General features: G+C 49.0%; 1 long non-coding RNA gene across 1 annotated transcript; it reads left to right on the top strand.

The window, feature by feature from the left end:
* The first annotated feature begins 13,214 nt into the window (after positions 1–13,214).
* LOC309361180 lies at positions 13,215–20,875 on the top strand. The gene is made up of 3 exons (XR_014164372.1): positions 13,215–13,324; positions 13,535–13,623; positions 20,633–20,875. It is a non-coding gene; the product is annotated as an uncharacterized lncRNA (long non-coding RNA).
* The last annotated feature ends 3,393 nt before the right edge of the window (positions 20,876–24,268 follow it).

The raw sequence follows: 24,268 nt of genomic DNA on the forward strand, positions 1-24,268 counted from the left end.
CAGCTTCCCCACCAAAGAGCAGTAGGGAGGAGGAGTCCCAGGCATCGGGATCAGGCTGCTCACCGCCAGCGGGAGGAGATGAGTCAGGATTGACCACGCCTCCATCGGAGAGCGAGGAAACGGTCGAGAGGAAAGTTGGAAGCTGGGCGCGCGCGCCAAGTTCAAATGTACAGGCAAGCGGCACAGTGGGTAGCCCGGGTAGGGAGCCAGGTCCTAAAGCCCACCGAAAGGAGGGGCAGGAGTCAGGGGGGTCAGCGTCAGAAGAGTCCAGGAAGGAGGAGACACCGGGGGGCAGAAGGACCCAGAGGAGAAAGGAGCAACGGAAAAGGTGGAGTAAGGCTAGGGTCTTAAACTGGTGTACAGGGGGTGGAGACTCAGACGGGGCTTCGCCGATCTAGCGTCTAGACGTAGGGCTGCACGCTGCGGCTTGTAAATGGAAACTGAACCTCAATAAAGACTTTTGCACATTACTACCGGCTAGCGTTGGTCCTCTGTGAGCTGGGACCTGGAGGCAGCTCTGACAGTTCTTTTTTCAATATATGAAAAATTCTTCTTTTCTCTGGGGAATTTCCGCCATTTATGTTCCAACTAAGAAGCTGCAGAGACATCCTGGCTCAGTCTATTGGTCCTGTGGTGGCGTCCCTTTCTTTTGGTCTTCTGGTCCCGAGGGTGTAGGTGCCGGTATGGGTGGTACAGGCGGTGGTGGTGGCCAGGCTCCTATTGCTCCTTTCCGTAGGTCCTCTTCGTGATCGTTCAAAAACTTATGTTGGTCTTCTGCTGTTTTGATTTTAACTTTCTTTCCTACCTATAAGGAATTGAGTTAGCTCTCAGTAATTTTGCAAGTTCTGTATATGTAGCTCTGAGATCCAAAAGCTGTTTTGGAATGTCTCTGTAAATTTCTGCTCTGCTGCCTTGAATGTCAAGTGATTTTCCAAAGTGAAGGCCTAGTATTTTATCTCTCTCTTGCTTAGATCTTAAAATGATCAGACAGTCTCTGGGTCTACCCTTCTTCACCACTCTTCCCAATCTGAAAGCAGTTACAATTTTAAAGTCCTTATCCTCTTCAATACCCCAGAACTTTGAAAATTCTAATGTCAAATGGAATGGCTCTAAGTCTCAGATTGCTTTCCCGATTTCTCAGTTCTGTCATCGACCAGTAGGCCTGCTGTTCACTAATCTGTTTGTGCAACGGCTTCACCTCCACTCTTATTGCCTCGGCCTTCAAATTGGCTTCCTCTGCTTTTTGCTTGGCTTCCTCTACCAATTTGCGATTCTCTGCAGTTACTTCCTGAAGATTCCCTATTGCTTGTGTACGTTGGGCCACCTGGTCTGTCAATTTATTTAAAGAGGATGTGGCTTGGTCAATTTTAGTCGAATGTTCATCCGCCTTTTTATTTAAAATTGCCAGTTGTTCCAAAATCTGGTTTAGAACTTTTTCAGATCCTCCTGAAGCCATATCCCCTGTAGATGTCTGCTCAGCTGCCCCTTTTTGCACTTCTAGAACAGCTGGGACAGATGATCTGCGTGGTTGGGAAGTCAAGGTTGTTTGTACCAATTGTTTTGCCTTTATTTTAGCCAGTCTTGTTTTCCCTGTGTCACTCATTCCAATCCGTCTATGTGTCAAGGTCAAGCTATAAGTATTCCCATGAGAAAGGCAGTTCCAAAATATAAACAACAAGGCAGCAGAGGATCAAAACAAAATGTAGTTCCCAGATAGTTATAAATCCAAAGTCCTCTAGGGGGAGTACAATATAATTCAGTCAGAAGAAAGGGGTTTTTCCTCCATTGAAATCCCAACAGCACGAAAAAACCAAAGAGCCTTTTAATTTCCTTTCAACACAGAGCTTTTCCCAAAATAAACAAAGTCTCAGAGAAGGTGCAAGAAACAGTTTCCCTATTTCTTCTATAATGTAACGTTTGCGTGCAACACTTTCAACGTTAGATACAATTCAGCAGTTTGACAGTCCTTCTTTACCCTGGCAGCCCGAGGCTTGGGTTCCTCAATTTTTTATAAATCCCAGGGAAGAGGTAAAGTCCAATCAAATAGAAACCCACGTGGGTACTTGATATATCTTTTAAATTCCCTCTCAAAAGTTCAATTGTCTGCACGATGTTCCAATCTTTGCTTTGATCTCTCAGCAAGGTCGGGAAATGGACTTCCTGGTTACATTTCCCGTTTTCAGCCAAATTGAAGTACTTTAATCCCGGTAATTTGTAAGTCCCCTTACTCACGGGTTGTAGTTGCAGATCTAATGTTCCAAGAAGAAAGGTCGGCGCTCATCAGCAGCAGCCGTGTGGCTTTGCTTCCCGCAGAAAGAGCGATGAACTCACAGCGCCGCTCCCCCTTTCACGTTCCGGAGCCCCTTACGGGATTCCTTCTCCGTTTCCGGGGGGGCTTCTGGCGCCCGCCGAGTCCCACGGCCATGAGCTCACTCTGCCCGTGGTTTTTCTTAATGGGCCGCCGCTATGCCGCAGCGGACGACCCTTTCCTGCGGAGCCCCTCTTCAGAGCGCAAAGAGGACCGCCATTGCCGTTTCGCGCCGCCTCCGGAAGTCCTGGTTATTGCCTAATTGCATTTGATGATTTGCATAAATAAGTGCTGTAAATAAATTTGCACAATTAAATGCAATCGTATAAATAAATGACAATTTTATTTAAAAATGCTCAGGGCACTGGCACCCAGATAGGTAAATGGCAGATAATGGGGAGGGAGTCCACAGTTGCAAATAAGACTGCAGCTATAATATCATAGAACCCCACTGAAATACACTGGCATTTACTGCTGATATATGAGTCAGTTCGAGGTGCCATGCAATTACAAAAAAGTCTTGTTCACAGCAGTTTCTTCCCCACTCACCATTCCCAACATCACTCAAGGAATGACACCAAACCAATTATTTCTTTCTTTCTCTTTCTTTGCATTTCCTTTTTCTCAGCTAACCCAAGAAAAAGTTCAGCTGCAAACCAATCAAGCGCCTAGGAAAACTCTGCAACATGACCCTAGTGAAGGTGTCCCGTGTCGTCCCCAGTGGGAAAGTCTACAGACAGATATTTGATAATGAGGTACAGCAATGACAGAAGCTAGAAGACCTGGGTTTTTTTTGGAGGGGGGGGATAGCATCACTTGAAGCAGGGATGGGGAACCTCAGGCACAGAACTCTCTCCGGGCTACACCTCCTCTCCCTAGGCCATGCCCCTATCCAGCTTCAGTTAGTAGATCTGCAGATTAGTAGATCTGCAGGTTCTAGTAAAACACACACACACACACACACACAGAGAGAGAGAGAGAGAGAGAGAGAGAGAGTAGGTCCTGCAAGCCTTCGGTCTGCTCACCACTAGACTTAAACTCCAGCAGAGGCAGTTGCAAAGTTGGGTTATAATAATAATAATAATAATAATAATTTATTATTTGTACCCCACCCATCTGGCTGGGTTTCCCCAGCCACTCTGGGCGGCTTCCACAAAAACCAGAAATACACTAAAATATCACAGATTAAAAACTTCCCTGAACAGGGCTGCCTTAAGATGTCTTCTGAAAGTAAGGTAGTTATTTATCACTTTGACATCTGATTGGAGGGCGTTCCACAAGGCGGGTGCCACTACCGAGGTTAGAGCAGTCTTTGCAAACCTAGTGCTCTCCAGGTGTTTTGGGCTAAAATTCTTGTCAGATATTTGTGATGATTGCTTGTGAGTAACCAGGCAGGACTCTGACCTGTCTTTTACAGGTTTTATTGGTGCAAACTATTTACAGTGCAGAAACACACAGTTCTTGTCCGTCTTAGTCACTTGCAGAATCTGGGAGTGGCGCCTTCCGGCATCTCCCCCAACATAAGAACTTAGACACCCCAAATCTCCGCCTCCCCTCCTTGCGTTTTGTTGTAAATAAAAATTGCCCTTTTCCCTTATGGGGTATCCAAGAGCCCATATAGAGTCCTTACATAGGTTCCCTATTGATAGGAGAGAATAACAGAGGCCAACCAGAGAATATTGAGAAGCAAAGCAGCTAGTAAGCCTGATCTTTATTGATCTGTTGCAAAAGGGTGCTCCCCTCACATGCAGGAGAGAAGAGGAACACAGAAAAATGGCATGCAAGGCCTTATAAAGACTTTTGAAATTCCCATCCTGTAGATCAGGACCACCCACAGAAACATCATACATACATCACAGAAGGGGTGTAACCTAAGACCACCCCTCAGATACATCATACCTACATCACAAAAAAGGCGGTCTAAAACAGAAAATTTGAATGTTGTTTTTCTCCTGTCCTTGTTTATCTCCTGTCTGGCAGGTTACTTGATTGGATTGCCTGGGTAGCCTGGCCAGTCCTTTGTAATGATAAATACTTAGTTCCTGGGCCAGGTCACAGGCTCACACCCTATTCATATCTTAAATGTGCCCTTAAGACAGGATTTGTGAGGAAAGAGACAATGGGAGGTTTCCCACTTTGACCTTGCAGAGAAAACATTGGCTCAGTTTAGGAATCAAAATGGTTCCAGGTTCCAGGTTGGTCTTCCTGTGCTGATATATGTACGAGCTTGGTTGGTACACTTATGATCATTACCATATATCTAAGACCATAAAATTCCTATCACAGTTTCACCCCCTGCACAAACTGGGCGACGGAAGTGGCGTGTCTGCCTCCTGGCCAGCCCGGCTAGGTGAGGCGCTTGGGCTTTCTGCAGCATCTTCGAGCCCTCTCCTCGCTTGGCTGGTCCCTTCCCTCTCTGCTCCACTGGAGGCATGGCTTTCCTCACTGCTGGACGCGGAGCTGCTCCTCAGAAGTGTCAGAGGCTCTCTGTATTCCCCTGCCTCCCTCCCCTGTTCCGATGGCAGTCCCCTGACAGTTCTCATCAGTCCTAGCCAGCACAGGGAGAAGGCTGCGTGAGATTTGTGTCCTAATTCTTTGTGGGATATCTTGCACAGGATCACTAGGGGAGTATCTTGTTCATTATGGTCTGTATCAACCATTTTCAGATAATACCCTCAGATCTGTGTGAAAACATCTGGAGAGACTTCAAGTCCATAAACGTGTTGTAAGTAATGGTTCTAAGTAATGGTTCTAAGTAACGGTTAGGGGACGCGGGTGGTGCTGTGGGTTAAACCACCCAGCCTAGGACTTGCCGATCAGAAGGTCGGCGGTTCGAATCCCTGCAACGGGGTGAGCTCCCGTTGCTTGGTCCCTGCTCCTGCCAACCTAGCAGTTTGAAAACACGTCAAAGTGCAAGTAGATAAATAGGTACCGCTCCGGCGGGAAGGTAAACGGTGTTTCCGTGCGCTCCTCTGGTTCGCCAGAAGTGGCTTAGTCATGCTGGTCACATGACCCGGAAGCTGTACGCCGGCTCCCTCGACCAATAAAGCGAGATGAGCGCCGCAACCCCAGAGTCGGTCACGACTGGACCTAAGGGTCAGGGGTCCCTTTACCTTTACCTTTAAGTAATGGTTCTAATTTTATGCTGCTATTAGACTTTTCCCAAGAAATGACAGGTTACCTGCTATTGTTGTAGTTCGTTGTATTTTAAATTACATGTAAAAGCAATAACACATATTCTAAAAGAAGAAGACGACTTAACACGTTTAAGCTTTTTAGAGTGTGAAACAAGGCTGTGTTCTCACCCAAACTCTCTTTGGCATATTCTTCTCCCTGCTGATCTCATATGCCTTCAGCTTGACTGAAGACAGTGTATACTTTCATTCGAGGAGTGACAGGGTTTCGTTCAACCTGACACATCTCTGTACCAAGGCAAAAATGTGGCGAGTCCTTATCTGAGAGATGTTTGTAGATGACGCAGCCTTGACAGTGCACTCCAAGGAAGCTTCACAAAGACACAAGCCTGCATGGAATTTGGCATTACCACCAGTCTGATGAAGACCAACAACATGGGTGGGAATGCCGCCAGCACTCCACGCATCAGCACTGGTGACCACAGACTTGAGGTGGTAGGCGATTTTGTCTACCTGGGCTCCACCATAACCAGCAACCTTTCCATTAATGCTGAGCTGGATATTGGCAAGGCAGCTTTGGCAATGGCTTGCCTCTCCAAAGGGTATGGGAGAATGTGATGCTAACATCTACAGTGGTACCTCTGGATATGAACGGGATCTGTTCCAGAGCCCCATTCGCATCCTGAAGTGAACGCAACCCGCGTCCGTGCATGCGCGGGTCATGATTTGCCGCTTCCGCACATGCGCGTGATGTCATTTTGACTGTCTGCGCATGCACGAGCGGTGAAACCCGGAAGTAACACGTTCCATTACTTCCAGGTCGCCGCGGAGTGCAACCCAAAAGTGCTCAACCTGAAGCAACTTCAACCCGAGGTATGACTGTAATACCAATATGAAGGTCTACCATGTTTGCATGTTGAGCACGCTGCTATTGCACACTGTGTGTTGACTTGTGGGCAACTTACAATTACAAGGAGCAGTGCCTCAATGCCTCTCACATCAGGAAGATTCTGGGCATCACATGGCAAGACAGAGTTTCAAACAACAATGTGCTCTCCCAGGCCCGCAATCCCAGCATGTTCACATTCCTGTCTCAGCAACATCTACAATGGCTTGGTCATGTCCACAGAATGGAAGATGGAAGAATCCCCAAGGACAGTGGTGTCCAAACTATTTTCAAAGAGGGCCAGATTTGATGAAGTGAAGGGCCGTGAGGGCCAACCAAAGAACCAACCAAAGTTGTTGACCTTTTTTAAGGATTGAAATTGTTGAGCTTGTTAAAAATTTTTAAGGATTTTGCCCCAGGAAATAAACTGCCACAGGGGCCGAATTAACTGACTGGATTAGGCCCCCGAAACGGACTTTTGACATACCTGCCCAAAGATGGGCTCTGCAGGGAGCTGGTTTCATGAACCAGGCTTGTTGGCAGACCAACTCTGTGTTGTGGTTCGAGGACCCGACCCCCACAATGTGGAATGAATACACAAGGACACGTGATATAAGGTTAATAGGCAAGAAAAGGCCACAACTTTATTGATTACAGCAGTGAAAAGGTATTGGTTTAGGCATTGGATGTCTAAAACAAGGGGGTTTATTCACCAGTAGGTGGAGCCTGTTGATGCTAATCCAACTATAGGCTCTCCCCTGATGTCACCGAGGGTCGTGCCATGGCCTCCCGCCAAGCAGGCATCGGACAGAATACACGACCGCCAGATTCCTTTAACGGAATACCCAAAAATTGAAGGCATAGGCGATGGCCACACCTAGCCCTTCGACACACCACAACAGATTATTCCAATGCCTAACCGCCACCCGAGCCGCAAAGGGGGCTCGCCGCCAATACCCTCACAGCTGTAACCAATCCCTAATGCTGCTAATGACGCTATCTAACCAAATGTCATTCCCCTGCGATGAGAGATGAGCCCCTTCATTCCGGTACAAGGCCTGGTCGCCAATCCGGATACGGTCATGGAAAATGACTCGGCCATTCATAAAGCGCACCCAACGGGCAATTGCCCGATTTAAGAGTTTCCTGTTTTTTTCAATGGCCATACAGTTCTGCGCACTGCGTCACACAGTTCTCTTCAGGAAGGAGGACCAGAACACCATTGTTCCGGGACACCAGGCAGCAATCTCATCCAAATCTCTTTTTATGTTCCACGACAAGTCCGTACTTCTTCTGTTAACAAGGTCATTCTCCCCTAATTGAATGATAAGGATGTCGGGAGGGCCGAACGCAGCTAATTTCTCCCTCAGCAATGGCATGCCTCGCCTCGAAAACCAGGAAACTCGAACTCCAGGTGGCAATCCAAGATAAGGGGTGAGACCACAGCTGACCGCCCGTACGCGGGCCCAATGGACTATACTGTGGCCACGAATCCACACACTTCTCTTGAAAACAGCTGAGAATGAAAGGAAAGACGGGTAAGTAAGGCAAAGTAGCAGAGCGTATTCTAGCGAATATAACCTTTATAGGCATTGGATTTCCACCGGCCCATTTCCTTAATCTTATCCACAGGCAGACCCAAGCGCGCGGCTGCCGTAGCAGCGCCAATCCTGAACGAGTGTGCAGCATAATCCAGGGAAGATAAACCACAAGTGTCAATAGCTTTGCGGAGTACCCTTGTGAATTGGTGTCTCGGTAAGGGTGACCCATCCTCGTGGACCAGAAGCGGGCCTGGGCCGTGCGGTCTGAGGTAAAGGTACTGCCTAGTGTCCTTGACTCTGCTGACGCTGTAAGTTTAAGAAGAGCACCCCTACCGGCCTGGTCGGTTTTGGACTGACGTATCCGTACCGTCATGCTGTTTTCGGACAACTGCACGTCCTCCATAAGGAGGCCGCGCGTTGAGCCATTTGCGCTAACTTCGACTACAACTTTGCCTACTCTCAGGGCGCCAAAAAAGGCGATAGCATATGCTGCAGAAAAGAGGCGGGCCTTTAGAGATGTGGCTTTAGTAAAGAAGCTGATGGCAGCCGCATGTATCTTTAAAGTTTTAGGGGCACGTCCCAAATCATCTTGGTGTGACAGGTACTGCAGGACGTCATCAGTGGTGGGTGGCACGCTAAGCGAAAGCCCAGATGTCCCAGACCTGAAGCCCAATAAATTGCACCAGGCCTTCTTGTAAGACCTGAGAGTGGAGGGCGCGACAGACGCTAATACTCCCTTAATCACTTTGCGTCTCCAATGCTCCACAGGTGCTCCGGAAAGGGTTCGGGCAACGGTTGCGCTCCAGGTGCCAGCGGCCGGAAGCGAGACATCTGAAAGCGAGACAAGGCATCGGCTATATCATTATTGATCCCTGGTATGAATTTGGCTGAAAAAATTATGTTATACTCCAGGCACCGAGAACGAACGACCGCAGAAGGGAGGAGACCCTCGCAGATCGAGATGACTGCCTCGCCAGTATGTTCACCACTGCCATGTTGTCGGTCCTGAAGCACACCCGACGGTTTTGGAACTCCTCCGTCCCGATATGTACGGCCACTACTATTGGAAAAAACTCAAGAAAAGTGAGATCCCGCGTGATGGCCTCGCCCTGCCACCCCATTGGCCAACGTTGAGCGCACCGTCGCCCCCTGAAGTACAAACCGAAGCCCAGGGACCCTGCTGCATCTGATTGGACCTGGAAATCCGAGGACAAGTTAAAAACATCCTGCCATAGAGATACCCCATTGTAGTGGTCCAAAAATGGCAACCAAACCTCTAGGTCGGCTTTAACCGTCTTTGGCAGATGGACCCTGTGGTGTGAGTGCTTGAGGCCTATTGAAAGCCTGGCTAGGCAGGCACAGAAGGGGCGTCCGGGGGAAACTACTCTGCAAGCGAAATTAAAATAACCTAACAGGGATTGAATCTGTCTAAGAGTGATTTTTCTTAGCGCAAGGGTAGTTCGAATTACTTCCTTAAGGGTTTCAATTTTTTCTTTCGGTAAGTGGGATGATTGGGCAACTGTGTCCAGCTCGATGCCCAAGTACGTGAGGCGTGTAGCCGGGCCCTCGGTTTTTTTGGCTGCGAGGGGAACACCCAGGTCTCAAGCAGTGAGGCACATTCCCCAGTCCTGGATTTACCCACGAAAAGAAAATCACCCAGATAGCGCGTGACGCCAGTCGCATTAGTCCTAAAACACAAGGCCCAGTCCAAGAAGGTGCTGAAAGTTTCGAACGCCGAACAGGCTACTGAGCAGCCCATTGGCATAGCCTTATCTACATAGTATTTCCCTTGAAATTTGAAGCCCAGCAACCAGAAGTCATTAGGTTGCACTGGCAAGAGGCGGAAAGCCGATTCTATATCACATTTTGCTAGAAGTGCCCCTTGACCAAAACACCTAATCAGTTTAACTGCTTGATCAAAGGTGGCGTATTTCACCGAGCATAACTCAGGTGGGATGGCATCATTTACCGATCCGCCTTTCGGATAAGAAAGATTGTGAATGAGCCTAAATTCACGGGGGGCTTATTGGGAACGATGCCTAAAGGTGATATGTGTAAATTTGGAATGGGGGGAGCCCTTTCAAACGGGCCTGCTACCCTGCCTGCGCTTACTTCGTTGGCTATCTTCCTCTCAGTGATTTCTGGACTCTCCCTAACGGACTTCTGATTGGGGGAATTTTTTGCTATCAAAGAACCTGCTACTGGGATTCGAAACCCACTGGAAAAACCTTCCCGAAGATAGGAGGCTGCATTCTTATCTGGGTAAAAGGACAAAAGGTCGCAAAGTGGGGCTAGCTTGATAGGGGGAAAGGCCAATTTCAAAACTACCTCATCTTCTGTTCCCAGCCGCGGGGGCTCCCCTGGAACTGGAGTGATGGAACCCCCATCCTCCATGAAAGGGCTGCTTCCCTCCCTTAAAGCAAGCTGCTACAGGGTGAGCCCCGGCGCATCTATCTCATTCATGCGGGTATTTGCATGATGACTTTTGGCACGACCCTTTATTGTACTCCCAGCATACCTTGCGCCTAAAATCCCTTCTTGGGTCGGTCCTGACCGATCGGTATGGATCAACATAATGTTCTTCTCTACATAAGGACCCACTGCTATCGACCAGATGCCACTTTCAATCTGATCCCAGCACGCTAACGGGATCCTAGATGCCTTCCTACGAAACTTCTTATCATAGCTTATGGCGGCGGCTTCCCCTGAGAGGGCGCATGCCGTACGGATGTGCGAAAGGTAGGCAACCAAGTGTACCGCCCGCTTGGGATAGGCTGCCACAATTGTCCCCATAAAAGCCTGGAACCCATCCAGCCAGTTTTCAAATGTCCTAGGCACGGAGGGGTACTTGCTCTTCTGCTTCCCGTGGGAAGGCCTCTTTTCGCCCCTGCCTAACTCCTCTGCGGGAGGAACTAACTTAAACATATCCACAGACTCTCCATTTAAAATTTTTGCACGCAATTTAGGGGAGAGATGATCACCTGGGATAACATCTGAAGTTGAGTAGGTGGATGTGGCTGAGTCTTTAACCAGAGCCCCATCCTTCCACTCCTGGGTCCCGCCAAACTTTTTTTGATGGCCATTGGCCCTCCTTGAGAGAGCCCAGTCAGGAAGACCAGACACTTCCTCTCCTTTGCCCCAGTAGGAGCCCAAGGATGCATCGCTGTCATACTCAGAAGAACTACCTGTGTCCTCGTCCGTGTCATTCCTCCTTGACCTGCTTTTCTTGCAGATGTGTTTCTTCTTCTCACGCCTCTTCCCCGAAGGCTTTTCCTCAGGCACTGCACTGGGGGTCTCCTCGAACTCCTGCTGCTCGTCCTCTGCTGCAGATGAAGAGGCTGATTCTGGTAACTGCACCCTGGGCCGCTTATCCTGCAAACGATTGGAAGAGCTAGAAGCAACAGGATTATTAGCACGGGCAGACCTACTTGTCGCCTCCCCCCCCCGACCGCGAGAGGCGGATGCTCAGCATCCTGTGACTGCGACCTAGTCCGGACCGGTTCTGACCTAAGATTCACGCCCGCCCTTGTCAATTGAGACTCACTAAAGAGGGCGGCCGAGGTGCCCGGTAGTTCATCCCATTGGGAAGAACGTGGACTCTCCGGAACCACCTGCGTATCCGGAATGACGTCGGGAGATGAAGGAGGGCTGGAGTTTTCATCGGGGAAGCGTTGCTCATAATCGTCTATAAATGACCTAAAAGCGTTGAGGAAATGTGAAATGGGCTTTTTATCATTGCTCCTGCCCTGTTGCCCCCGGAATGCGCTCCCCGCTGCATTGCGTGCCACTCCAGACGCGCGCTTTCTCTTAGGAGCCATGAGATGCGCTTCGTACGATAAAAATGAAACTGCTGCCTATTGCTTTTGGTTATCGGAATCTACAATTTTTTTAAAAAAACTATATATTTTTTAAATTAATTATAATTTATTTATTATTATTATTTCCTTTTTTAAATTAAAATTTGTTATTATTATTGATATTTATTTATTTATTTATTATTAGTAACTATTATTATTAATTATTTGTCACTATTGTTAATAATACAATTGCCTAAGTTTTGAATGAATTTGAGTAGATTAGTAAATTACAATTATTTATAATTTATTTATTTAATTAATTAATTACTATGCTTACTATGCTTACTATGTCTATATCACAAACTATGCTGTCAAACCAATAACAAATCTCAAGTCACTCGCCTGCTTGACTCTCAAAACAATTGCCAATAAGATATTGTTGTTTATCAATTCAGTCAACAGCTGACAGCCAAGTATTAAAATGACGACAGGTAAATGGAAAAACCAGCAGGTTTAAATCAATGAATAACCAGTGTATTTAACACAGAGGGTAGTATTGGACCAGCCTCCTCTAGGGGGCACCGCTTCTATCTACCAACGGTGTATACCGAATTGAATTATATTATCTACTGTTACTATAACTAATTAAAGTTTGAAGAAAATCTAATACATATAAAAAGTTTGAAGAAAATCTAATACATACAAAACCCGTGCGCCAGCAACCACACTCACACAAGGCACACGTAGTAGCGCACCATGCGCCGCAGCGTACCCCCAAAATCCAAAAAACAAACCAACAAAAAAGCGCCGCGGGAACGCTGGGGGCAAGGGATAACTGGGGAGCTCTCTCCACACTCACATAACACATGCGGTGACGGACACAGAGTCGCACCGCTCACACACACTCTCTCACACAGTGACTTTCTTAAGGTCGGGAAAGACTCAGCTAGAAATCAGCTACCGCTGCTGCGGCAGGGCAAGGGGACACGCGCACACGCGGTGCTGAGCTTTTAATCGCACAGCTAAGTAAGTAAGCAACTAGTCGCAACAGAACCGAACAACCGGCCAGTATACACTCTCCCTCCCCCCAGGTTTCGCAAAATACTTCCCTGGCAGCAGCGAGAAGACGATGCTGTTGACTCACGACGGGACGACAGAGAGGAAAATGAAGCCGAGGAGGGGCTGGCGCTGCAGTATAAAGGCTGCTGTAAACGCTCCCTCGGAGGCACCTGGTTGGGTGCCTACCGATGGGCGTGGGCACCAGCCAGGTGAGAAGGGGAACAAGATGCTTTTATTCTAGCTATTAAAAAATGACAACAAAATATTACAAAGAATTAAATCAGGGTGGGACCCATAAGTACATAAGTTTGCTTGGCAAGTGCCCTCTGTTTCTGGTGAGTATAAGCATGCCCTCTTTCACCTTAAAGGAAGATGTCTAATTATTTTTATTTTGGCTTTGGCTAGATGAACCTTGTGCTCACTCTGGGAGAGGCGAGAAGCAAGATAGCCCAGCACAAGCTCCTGCAGATCCCAGAAACAATTCCGGTGGTGAGGGATGTGGAAACCTGCTCAGGCAATGGGTTTTTATCACATCATCAGCAGATGTGGGTTGAGGGAATGCCCAATGATGACATCACTGAAAATCCAGTGCAATACAAGTAAGGAAATAAGAGTTGTGATGTTATTCTGTGCTGTCAGGCCTGTTGGCCAAATATGGCCTCTCTACTTGACCCTTGGAACTTTTTCCAGGCCACACCCCTCACTCACCCTTACTTCAAATCCCAAGTGTTTTGACCAGACTGGAATGTGTTCTTGAACTCTAATAATGTCTCTTGCTTCAAGTTTCTCCCACTCTGTTTCTATTCCAGAGAGGATGCAACACTGGCATTTTTAAAGGCTCAAGAAAGTGAAAATGTTTTTGCTGCCCGGGAAGTCCGAGGCCTTGCTGAAGTCATAAGTAAATGTTTACCAATTTACTTCTGGCACTGTAATTGTTAGTTTCTGTTTCCTCACTGAGCAGCTGCTTGCAGTCCCAGGACTGTTTACATTCCACAGTCCAGATACTGTTGGATTCTCATGGGAACGGGAGACAGGATGTGATGTTCCTGGTTTCCTGGTTCCTTTGTTCTTTCGTTTTCCTTTGTTCAGTTGCTCTCTGCTTCTCACAGAGAGGAGATATATATTTCTTTGCTCTCTGCATAGCTTAGTAATAAAGCATAGCAATGTAGCACCATACCTGCCTCATCTTTCCGTTGTGGACTTTGTTGTTTTAATGCTCTGCTGGGCTCAAAGGAAGATGAGCCATATCAGCTTGGACGACCGGAGCTGAAATTCTAATAGTAATCAGTGTTTTTAGCAAATGTGGTATCTTTCATTTATGCAGACTACCAGCTATACTATTGCAAAGTGCTCTGCTTGGGGCTTCCTTTGAAGATAGCTCAGTAATTACAGCCAGTGCAGAACACCACTGCTCAGTTTTTGGCCAATACCTTGCCAGTTGCACTGGTGGCCACTGCATTCTCACACTCAGTTCAACCTGATGGTGATAGTCTTTTAAAACCCAAAATTGTTTTGCCGATAGTAACACCTTGAACTTAGGCTGTTACCAGTGCAGATCTCTGAGCAGAAGTGTTATATGCTGACAGGGCCTCCTGTCAACAACCATGCTGCAGCATTCTGCACTAACTTTAGTTTCAAACCCACACAGAGTTGACTGCAGTAATCCAATCTTGAAGTCACCAATGCCTGAACTATTGTGGTCAAGCTGTCAGGGAACTGCCATCGGAGAGTCAGGTGGTGGAAGGGCTCAAGGAGGCTAGGAGAGCTTTGGATGCGGAGGAAGGAACCAGTAGGGGGAGAGGGAGAGTTCCTGCAGAAACTCAATCGGAGGAATGGCTCCAAGATGTTTCCAGTGAGAACAGCGGGGGGGGGGGGCTCAGGACCTCCGCTGGGGATGCCCACTCCGCGCAGGAAACTGTCACGCAGAGAATCCAGAAGGAGAGTTTCCGTCAAGGAACTCTTATGTTGGCGTAAATTCCGGAAACGCCCACTGACGGATTCTGCCAGCGATTGAGGTAGCCACGCACCCATGGCTCCTCGGACTGGGAAAGTTTAGGAACTGATGGTAAAGCTTGGAGGATTTAAACGCTTACGCACGAGCAGCCCCCTTTTCCCATTATAGCAATCCGTCAGTCTCTGACGCTGCTTGTGCGAAGGAGAGGCATCATGAGCAACCCAACCGGAGCCGGAGGAGCAGGAGGAGCTGGAGGGGGACCAACTCTGGAGGAGACAAACAGAGCTTTGGAGCACCAGCTGGCACTGCTAACGGCGCGGCTCGAGGAAAGGAGGGCGCAGGATGCACAGGGGAAACCCACTCCCATCGGAAGGAAGGTACCTGGGTTGGTACAGAAATTTGGGGGTGATCCAAGGAACTACCAAGCCTTTAAGACAGAGATGCAGTATGCACTAAACCTGCAACATGATGACTTTGCCGATGAGGAATCGAGAGTGGCTTTTGTGATTGGACACCTCGAGGGAGGGGCTAGAGATTGGGTGAGACCCCTGATGGCAAACAATAATAGCGCCTTAAAAGACTTGAGGCAATTCTTTGGTGCGATGGACTTGATGTTTTCCAGCCAGATTGAACAGGGCGTGGTACGCAGACAGTTAATGGCGTGCAAACAGGGAAATCAATCAGTCAGAGAGTATTGGACACAGTTTACCATGCTTATACATAAATTGGGGTGGGATCTGTCTTCGGACCCGATACAGATGCTGTTTGAAGAAGGCCTAGCCCCAGCGGTGAAAGATGAACTTTCCCGCGCGCCCCGTCCGGAGTCCATGGATCAGCTGACCAAGGCAGCGCTTGCGATTGGTGCGCGCCAGGAGGCGAGAGCGCTGGAGAAGCGGGAAGGGAGAGGAGAGCGTTGGAATGATTTCCGCATTCCTGAGATGCCGGCGCAACCTTCCCCGCCAGTGGAACCAATGGAGATTGGAGGAGCAAGCGCGCGCGGAACTTCAAATGTTAACGAAGGGCGGAAGAAGGAAGGGAAGAGCGCCAAGAAATGTTTCCTTTGCCAACAGCCAGGACATTTTGCCAGGGTCTGCCCGCAAAGAAAGGGATGGCAAGGAATGGTGGGGGCTGTTGGGAGTGAGGAGGAGGGGGTTAAGGAGCAAGTAAAAGCCAACACCTGGCTGCCAACGATAGGGCACAGCAGTTAGGCCAAGGATCAGTGAACGTGCCCAAGCCTGAACCCCCAAGAGCTGCTCTCGTCGTGGAGGTGCTGCTAGAGCTACCCAACGGACATCCACTCACTATAAAGGCCCTCTTAGACTCAGGCAGCTCCTGCAATTTTATGAGTAAGGAGTTTGCGTCAGAACACCAAATACAAACGCTGCCCTTAATTCCTTCCTTGCAGGTGACAACAATTGACGGGAGGGAACTGCTGGGAGGGGAAGTGTACCAACAGACGGTCCCCATGACAATGAGAGTGGCAAGGCACACGGAAGTCATTGCATTTCATGTAGCCACACTAGCGGGACCTCCCATCATCTTGGGAATGAGCTGGCTGGCGCTACATGACCCACTAGTGGGATGGCACCAGCGGACAGTCTCTTTTGGGTCAGCGCATTGCCTAGAGCACTGCAAGGGAAGAGAAATGCAGGGGCTGGCTAGGGCCAGTCTTGCAGGGATGGCAGTGGGGGAAAAGGGAGAAATACCCCGACAATACGCCGATCTGAGTGACGTCTTCGGTGAGAAGGAAGCAGATAGACTGCCCCCGCATAGACCCTTTTACTGTCAAATCAACCTACTCCCGGGAGCCCAGCTACCAGTGGGCAAGCTGTACGCCATGTCAGACAGGGAGATGCTGGAGTTAAGGGAGTTCATAGACAAGAACCTGAAACGAGGTTTCATCAGGGAATCAAGAGCGGTGGGGGGCAGCCCAGTGTTTTTTGTGGACAAAAAAGACACTAATAAGCCCAGGCTTGTAGTGGACTTTCGGGCCGTCAATTCGGTGTCAGAACCAGTAGCCTTCCACATGCCCAGGATTGACGACATTTTGACCAGGGTGAAGAAGGGAAAGATTTTTACCAAGCTGGACCTGAGGGGGGCGTATAACCTGATACGGGTGAGGAAGGGGGATGAATGGAAAACTACCATGTTCACCCCCTTGGGGGCCTTTGAGTATCTCGTTATGCCCTTCGGACTACAGGGGGGCTCAGCCTGTTTCCAATCATTCATGAGTCACGTGCTGGGACCTTTGCTCTATAAGAACTGTGTAGCCTTCTTAGACGATGTGTTAGTCTACTCAGAGGACGAAGAGCAGCATGTCCGAGATGTCCGAGAGGTCCTAAGCCGACTGCAAGCAAACCAGCTGTGGGTCAAGCTGGAGAAGTGCCAGTTCCATACTAGAGAGGTGGAATTCCTGGGGTACCGTTTGTCAGACAAGGGATTGGCCATGGATCCTAGCAAGGTCCAAGCGGTACTGGAATGGAAGACACCCAGAACCAGGAAGGACGTGCAGAGATTCCTGGGGTTTGGAAACTTCTATCAGAAGTTCATCAAAAACTTTGCCCACTTAACGGCTCCCATCACCGATTGTCTCAGTAGTAAGAAGAAATTTGCATGGACGGAAGAGGCGCAGCGAGCGTTTGAAAAGCTAAAGAAAGCGTTCGCTTCGGAAGAACAGCTCTTGCACGTGGATCTACAGAAACCGATGAGGGTGGAAACAGATGCATCAGATCGAGCGGTAGGGGCGGTTCTGCTCCAGCCGGGGAAGGATGCGTCGGACTGGAGACCATGTGCCTTCTTCTCACAGAAGTTGAATAAATCCGAAAGGAACTACACAGTGTATGACAGGGAACTGCTCGCCATTTATGAAGCGTTTCGACGATGGCGGCACCTGCTAATAGGAGCGCAGCACAAGGTCCAGGTGTGCACGGACCACAAGAACCTGGAATATTGGCGAACGGCCAGAGTACTGAACCAGAGACAAGTGCGATGGGCGCAGGAATTTTCCAAATTTCATTTTGAGATTCGCTATGTACCGGGGCCGGAGAACGTGAGGACGGACGCTCTCTCTCGAAAACCAGAGTATATGGAGGGGGAGGGAGCGCCCGAAGAGAGACATGTCATCCCCGATGACCACTGGGTGTGTGGGGCAGCATTGGTAGGGCAACGAGAACTAGTAGAAGGGACAGAGAACGATGAATACGCCCAAGAGAAGCTCAGAGGGCTCAGGAGAGCCGGGGAGATCACAGGGGGTTTGAAGAAAAGAACGGGGCGTTGTACTACAAGGGGGCCTTGTACATACCAGAAGGGGAATTAAGGGGTAGGGTACTCAAACAACTGCACGACAGCCCCACCGCGGGGCACTTTGGACAACACAAAACAATGTGGTTAGTTACCAGGCAATTCTGGTGGCCCAAGGTGAGGGAAGATGTACGAGAGTATGTAAGGGGGTGCGACCGCTGCCAGCGAGCAAAGGGGGAAAGGGCGGCACCAGCGGGGTTGCTGGAACCATTACCCACACCTGAATGGCCATGGGAGGCAGTTTCCATAGATTTCATGACGGATTTACCAAGATCCCAGGGGAAAACTGCGGTAATGGTAGTGGTAGACCTGTTAACCAAGATGTGCCACTTTATAGCTTGCTCACATGCGGTAACGGCGGAAGAAACCGCCAGGTTGTTTGTTAAACACGTTTTTAGGTTGCATGGCGCCCCCTTGAGGGTGGTCTCAGACCGAGGGAAACAATTTACGTCCAGGTTCTGCAGGAAGCTCATGAGCTTACTGCACGTGGAGGTCAATTTCTCAACCGCCAGACACCCAGAAACAAATGGGCAGGCGGAAAGGGCAAACAGTATTCTGCAACTATATCTGAGGTGTTATGTAAATGACAGGGAGAATGATTGGGTAGAGAAATTAGCCCTGGCCGAATTCGTGTACAATAATGCGGAAAATGTGTCCACGGGCATGAGTCCATTTTTGGCTAATTATGAGTGTCACCCCAGGGCCTTTCCAGAGGAAGGGGGGGAAAGATGGAGCGTACCGGCAGCGGAACATTTTGTGGAAGAAATGGAAGCAATACACCAACAGCTCAAAATGAATTTGGATAGGGCCAAGGCAGAATACAAGAAGCAGGCAGATAGGAGCAGAAGGGAAGGAGAGACCATAAGGGTGGGGGACCGGGTGTGGTTGTCAACACAAGGGTTACCGTTCAAGGGGGGCTGCAAAAAATTGCGGCCAAAACGACTGGGACCCTTCGAGGTTATACAGCAGGTCAATACGGTGGCCTTTAAACTCAGGCTGCCAGACAACATGAAACTGCATCCAGTATTCCATAGGTCATTACTATCACCATACAGGGAGGGGTGAGAATTTGCGGAACGCGAAAGTGAGGTTCCTGCGGCACCGCAAGTAGAAGAGAGGGAGCGGAGCAGTCATGTAGCAGAAATTCTTGACTCTCGGTGGAAGGGGAGACAGGTGGAGTACTGAGTGGCATGGGAAGGGGAACCGGAGTCCGAAAATACCTGGTTACCGGCAGAAACGGTCAAGGATGAGGTCTTAGTAGGAACGTTTCATCGCCGGTTCCCGAGGAAGCCCCAGCCCTTGGCTAGGTTCTGGGAGGAACACTTCGGCACCACTGATGAGGAAGAGGAGTTTGAGGGGTTCCCAGAATCAGGACAGGAAGAGGAAGAAGAATCGGATGGGGAAGAGTATGGGGGAAGAAGGGATAGTAGTAGGTGGAGGGCGGTTTTCGAGTCATCCGAAGATGAGGAGGATTCTTTCAGGGGGTTCCCAGCCTCACCACCCAGAGAAGAGGGGGAAATGGGGGGTGAGGGGGTCCTGGAGGGGAGGTGGATGTCAGGGAACTGCCATCGGAGAGTCAGGTGGTGGAAGGGCTCAAGGAGGCTAGGAGAGCTTCGGATGCGGAGGAAGGAACCAGTAGGGGGAGAGGGAGAGTTCCTGCAGAAACTCAATCGGAGGAATGGCTCCAAGATGTTTCCAGTGAGAACAGCGGGGAGGGCTCAGGACCTCCGCTGGGGACGCCCACTCCGCGGAGGAAACTGTCACGCAGAGAATCCAGAAGGAGAGTTTCCGTCAAGGAACTCTTATGTTGGCGTAAATTCCGGAAACGCCCACTGACGGATTCTGCCAGCGATTGAGGTAGCCATGCACCCATGGCGCCTCGGGCTGGGAAAGTTTAGGAACTGATGGTAAAGCTTGGAGGATTTAAACGCTTACGCACGAGCAGCCCCCTTTTCCCATTATACAAGCCCTCCCTTTTTATTGTCTGTAAGGCACTTCTATGTTTCATTACAGTTAGTTAAATAAAAGAATGAGTAACTATGAACTTGTGCATAAAACTGAAGATGGAACTAAAATGTGGCAGGCTTCTTTAGCAGCATTTTTAGGATTTTTATCTCTCCAGCTGCTCAGGAAACAGCACAATGGTTGTTTACATCATGTGAGTGTCTAAGAGCGTGAGACAGGAAGTCTCAGCACAGTCTCAATAGTGTAGAAAAGTTATTTTGCTTCTGTGTGAAGTGTGCTCTTCTGTATTGCTGCTCAGAGAGAGCAGACACGCTGATGGATTCTCTGTATATAGACAATAAATAAAGTAGTTTAGAGCTACTGATTGTCTCTTTCTTCTGCAATGAGATGCCAGAAGACAAGTGTGCTCCTCTCAGGAGGGAGGGGTCTCTTATTACCAGTCTCTCTGGACTGAGGAAGATTTACAGCCAGAGGGTGACCACCGGAGAGACGCCTCGGTGTCTTGGGAAGGTGGCGGCCTTCCCGGGCGTTTTTCCAACAGGGAATGTCAGCTAACCCAGTGGTTTTGTAAAAACAACAACAACACATTACTATTTTTTAATATAGAAGCGATTGTAATCTCTCTCTTTATGCTAGCCTGGCATGAGTTCTATAGCTGTTCATACAGTCTAATCTCCCTCCCTCCCAGTTCCTGAGAAGAAAAACAGTGACATTGTGGAACGTATCTCAGAGAGCAGGAGGTGCCGTTACGAAGAGATGGTGGTGACGCTACGGCAGGAATTGGCATGCATTGGGAAGGTAGGCAGCCCTCTTCACTACTTTAGAGCATCACTATTGATAGTACTAGGGATGGGATAATCTGTCCATTTGCAATGTGAAGCCAATGTGGTGTAGTGGCTTGAGTGCTGGCCTAGGACCTGGAAGACTAGGGTTCAAATTTATCCACTTGGCCATGGAGGTCTCTGGGTGACCTTGGGCCAGCCACTCACTCTCAGCGTAACGTAACTCACAGGGTTGTTGCAGTGAAGATAAAATGGGGAGAAGGAGAACCATGTACACCACATTGAGCTTCTTGGAGGAAAGGTGGGATGTAAATGTAATAAAGAAATAAAACTCAGTTCTCTCCGTTTCTCATTTATTCTTATCTTAAATTCAGTTTTTCACTTTTTGCGTGGCGAGTTCCCCCACCAGGGAGAAATAAAGACACAGGACAACAGAATTAAGGTTAAATGGGAGAATTAGGCCACAACTTTATTGATTTCAGGAATGAGAGGCATTGGCTTAGGCATTGGTCCTATCGACTAGCCGGCTCCAGCCCGTTTGCTGAAGACTGGGAAGGGTTAACACCATAAAGGGGGAGTCCTGCTGAGGCAAGTCAACTAGGAACTCCCCCGGGTCACTGCTCGGGGGTGTACCTTAGGCCAGTGTTTCCCAACCTTGTGCCTCCAGCTGTTTTTGGACTACAATTCCCATCATCCCTTGCCACTGGTCTTGCTAGTCAGGGATGATGGGAGTTGTAGTCCAAAAACAGCTGGAGGCACAAGGTTGGGAAACACTGCCTTAGGCCCACAGCTCCATAGGCTTCGGACAGGGCCACGCCCCCCCCGGAGCCCTTTATCGGACTACCCTTCGCTTTTGGGGGGAGGTGATGGTGTTTCCTCCCCCCCCACATCCTCTTAACCCCTCCTTACCAATGCCTAACCGCCACTCGAGCAACCGCTCGTCGCCAATACCCTCATGCCTGAAACCAATCCCTGATCCCCTTTGCTATATCAGTCAGCCAAATGTCATCTCCCGCATCTGAAAGATGCACGCCATCAAACTGGTAGAGGGCCTCGCAGTTGAAACGTATGCCAGGGTGGTCAATGACCCGCCCACCCAGGGCTGCCACTCTACGCACAACAGCCCGATGCAAAGCTTTCCTAGCCCTATTTATGGCTATCGGGCACCGGCTATCTCTCCAAACCCGCCCCTCCAAACCTGCCTCAAAATGGATTATAAAATCACTGTAAGCCCTGTTATGTGTGAGCATATATGAATATATTGATTACTGATAACTGATTATATGAAAAGCATAAGGGTGGCCCCCGTTTTCTTGCTTCAATGTGAAATGAAAAATTAATAAAAAGCATTTTAAAAAAGGAATAGGATCAGCTTGTCTGTGTTGGGGGGTGGGGGAAAGCCCCAGCAATTTTCTCCCAGCAGCAGCATTGCTGTTGTTTATTGGGGAGGGAAGGGAACGAGTGATTGGCAAGTTCTGGGGTTCATGAATGCACTGGTGGAAGCTTTGAAGTGGCTCCACCAATGTACCAGGCAGCCTCAGACTTATAGCTGCTTCCCACTTCCCCCTCTTCCCATCCAGCAGCAATTCTGCTGCCTGAAGGCTGTAGCTGAGGTTCTGCTCCACTGGGTGAGACATTCCTGTTTGGGAATAGGACAGGGGGGACACAAAAAGAAAAGACTTTGAGAAGCATATAGGAACGATATTTTGAACACAAGAGCTGGAGAGCTAGCAGTGCTGCTGTCTCTGTCCCCTAGCGTGCTCCTGCAAGACGCAAGATATGCAGAACTCTTTTGCCCTTTCCTATCCAGTGTGGACAGGAAAAGGGGTCTGCTGTTTTCCATGAGACTTCAGTACTAGACCTGTGCGTTGGAGTGAGAACCTGTGGGGTCAAATGAGATATAATGTTAAGTGTGCCATTGGGAAGCCCATCAGGGTGTCTCATAAATAGCATGCATTCTGGGTGTGGGGGGGGGGGGAGGCAGATTTTCTTCAGGAGCACAATGGACAGGGAAAGAGCTTTAATTGTTTCTACCTTTCCCTCCCTTGGTTCCGTTTTTTCTCCCCAGGCCGAATAGCAGCATGCTGTGGGGGTGGGTATCTTCAGAGGAAAAGGCTAAATTTCCCGTTTCTGTGTGCCACAATGCATTAATAGCTGCCCTTAATTAAAAATAACAACACCCTGACAAGCTTCCTAATGATGTGCTTTGCAGCACGTCTAGCTTAGCCCAGGAGGTTGCCACAAAAACATCTTTTGCTCAGACCCTGAGATATTAGATTGAACCACATCTGGGTTCAAGTTTATATGGGACCTCAAGCACCAGATTATCAGCGAGGCTTCATTTTCCCCATCCTTTTAGTACAGGATGGGAAATGTGGCCTCAGATGTAGTTGGACTCCAGCATCTACCAACCTGGTCACCAAGGCCATTGACCAGGGATGGTGGGTGTTGGAGTCCAACAACTTCTGGAGAACCACAGGCTCCCTGTCCCTGATTTAGTACCAGTGGGCCCAGTCCCTGCCAATGGTGAAGGGAACAGTGAAGAGGAAGAACTCCTCTTTTGGTGGAGATTGGGCCTAAGGGAGAGGGTGAATGGTGGTTGCTGCAGTTGCTGTTTCCATAATCCCTAAGTGAGGACTTGACCCAGAAGGAAAGAGTAAAATGACTGATTGGCAGCTAATATTCCATCTCCCCCTTATTACCATGGCAACTGGGAGCCCTGGTGTTCTGTCTTTGTGTAGGCCCCAACCATGCCAACTGCTAATTGTCAAGAGTCCTAACTGTTGGAAACTGGCCCCCTCGGGAAAGGGGCCTGTTGCCGGTGATCTACCCTGGCTGGCATCCTGGCAGACCAGGGAGATCTGGAATAGGCGACACCTCCCTGATGAAAGGTGCACACCCCCTTCCCCCTTGCATAGCAGCAGGAGAAAGAAAACAGTCAGAAAGTAGTCTATTTCATTTCTACTTTATTCCTGACTGTACACTGTACAAAAGCATGTCTGCTCTCTCAGAAACCTCCGAGCAACTGACTCAGACCTCCTGAACACAAACAACAGGAAGGTCTCATGTTACACAGAGAACATAACCCTGAGAATCTCCTGGAACATCCTGTCCCACGCTTAGACCCATCATGTGATGTAAACATCGAGCTGGTTCGCAGCTGCGTAGTACTCATATCATAACACTAACAGGTTGTGTTAGCAAATCCTAGGCTTGAGGAGGGACCATCCACATTGTAGCTCTGCTCCCTATTGACTGGTCTCCTGAGAGCAGCCTGACTTAGTTGGCTACACATAGGAACACAAGCAGCACAGGAATACTGAGCTAGATGGACCATTGGTCTACACTGACTGGGAGGGTTTCAGGCAAGGAGTCTTTCCCAGCCCTACCTAGAGGTGCCAGGGACCTTCTGAGACATTCTGCATGCACCTCTGAGCTAAAGCTCTTCTCCTTTCACCAGGACTGGCTTTAGGTTTGAGAGGGCACTGGGCAAAATGCTATGGTCTTGTTGGGCTTACTTTCCTTGTAGTAGTGGCGGCAGC

The sequence above is a fragment of the Podarcis melisellensis genome (assembly GCF_964234715.1).
Source record: "Podarcis melisellensis genome assembly, chromosome: W".
NCBI lineage: Eukaryota > Metazoa > Chordata > Lepidosauria > Squamata > Lacertidae > Podarcis > Podarcis melisellensis.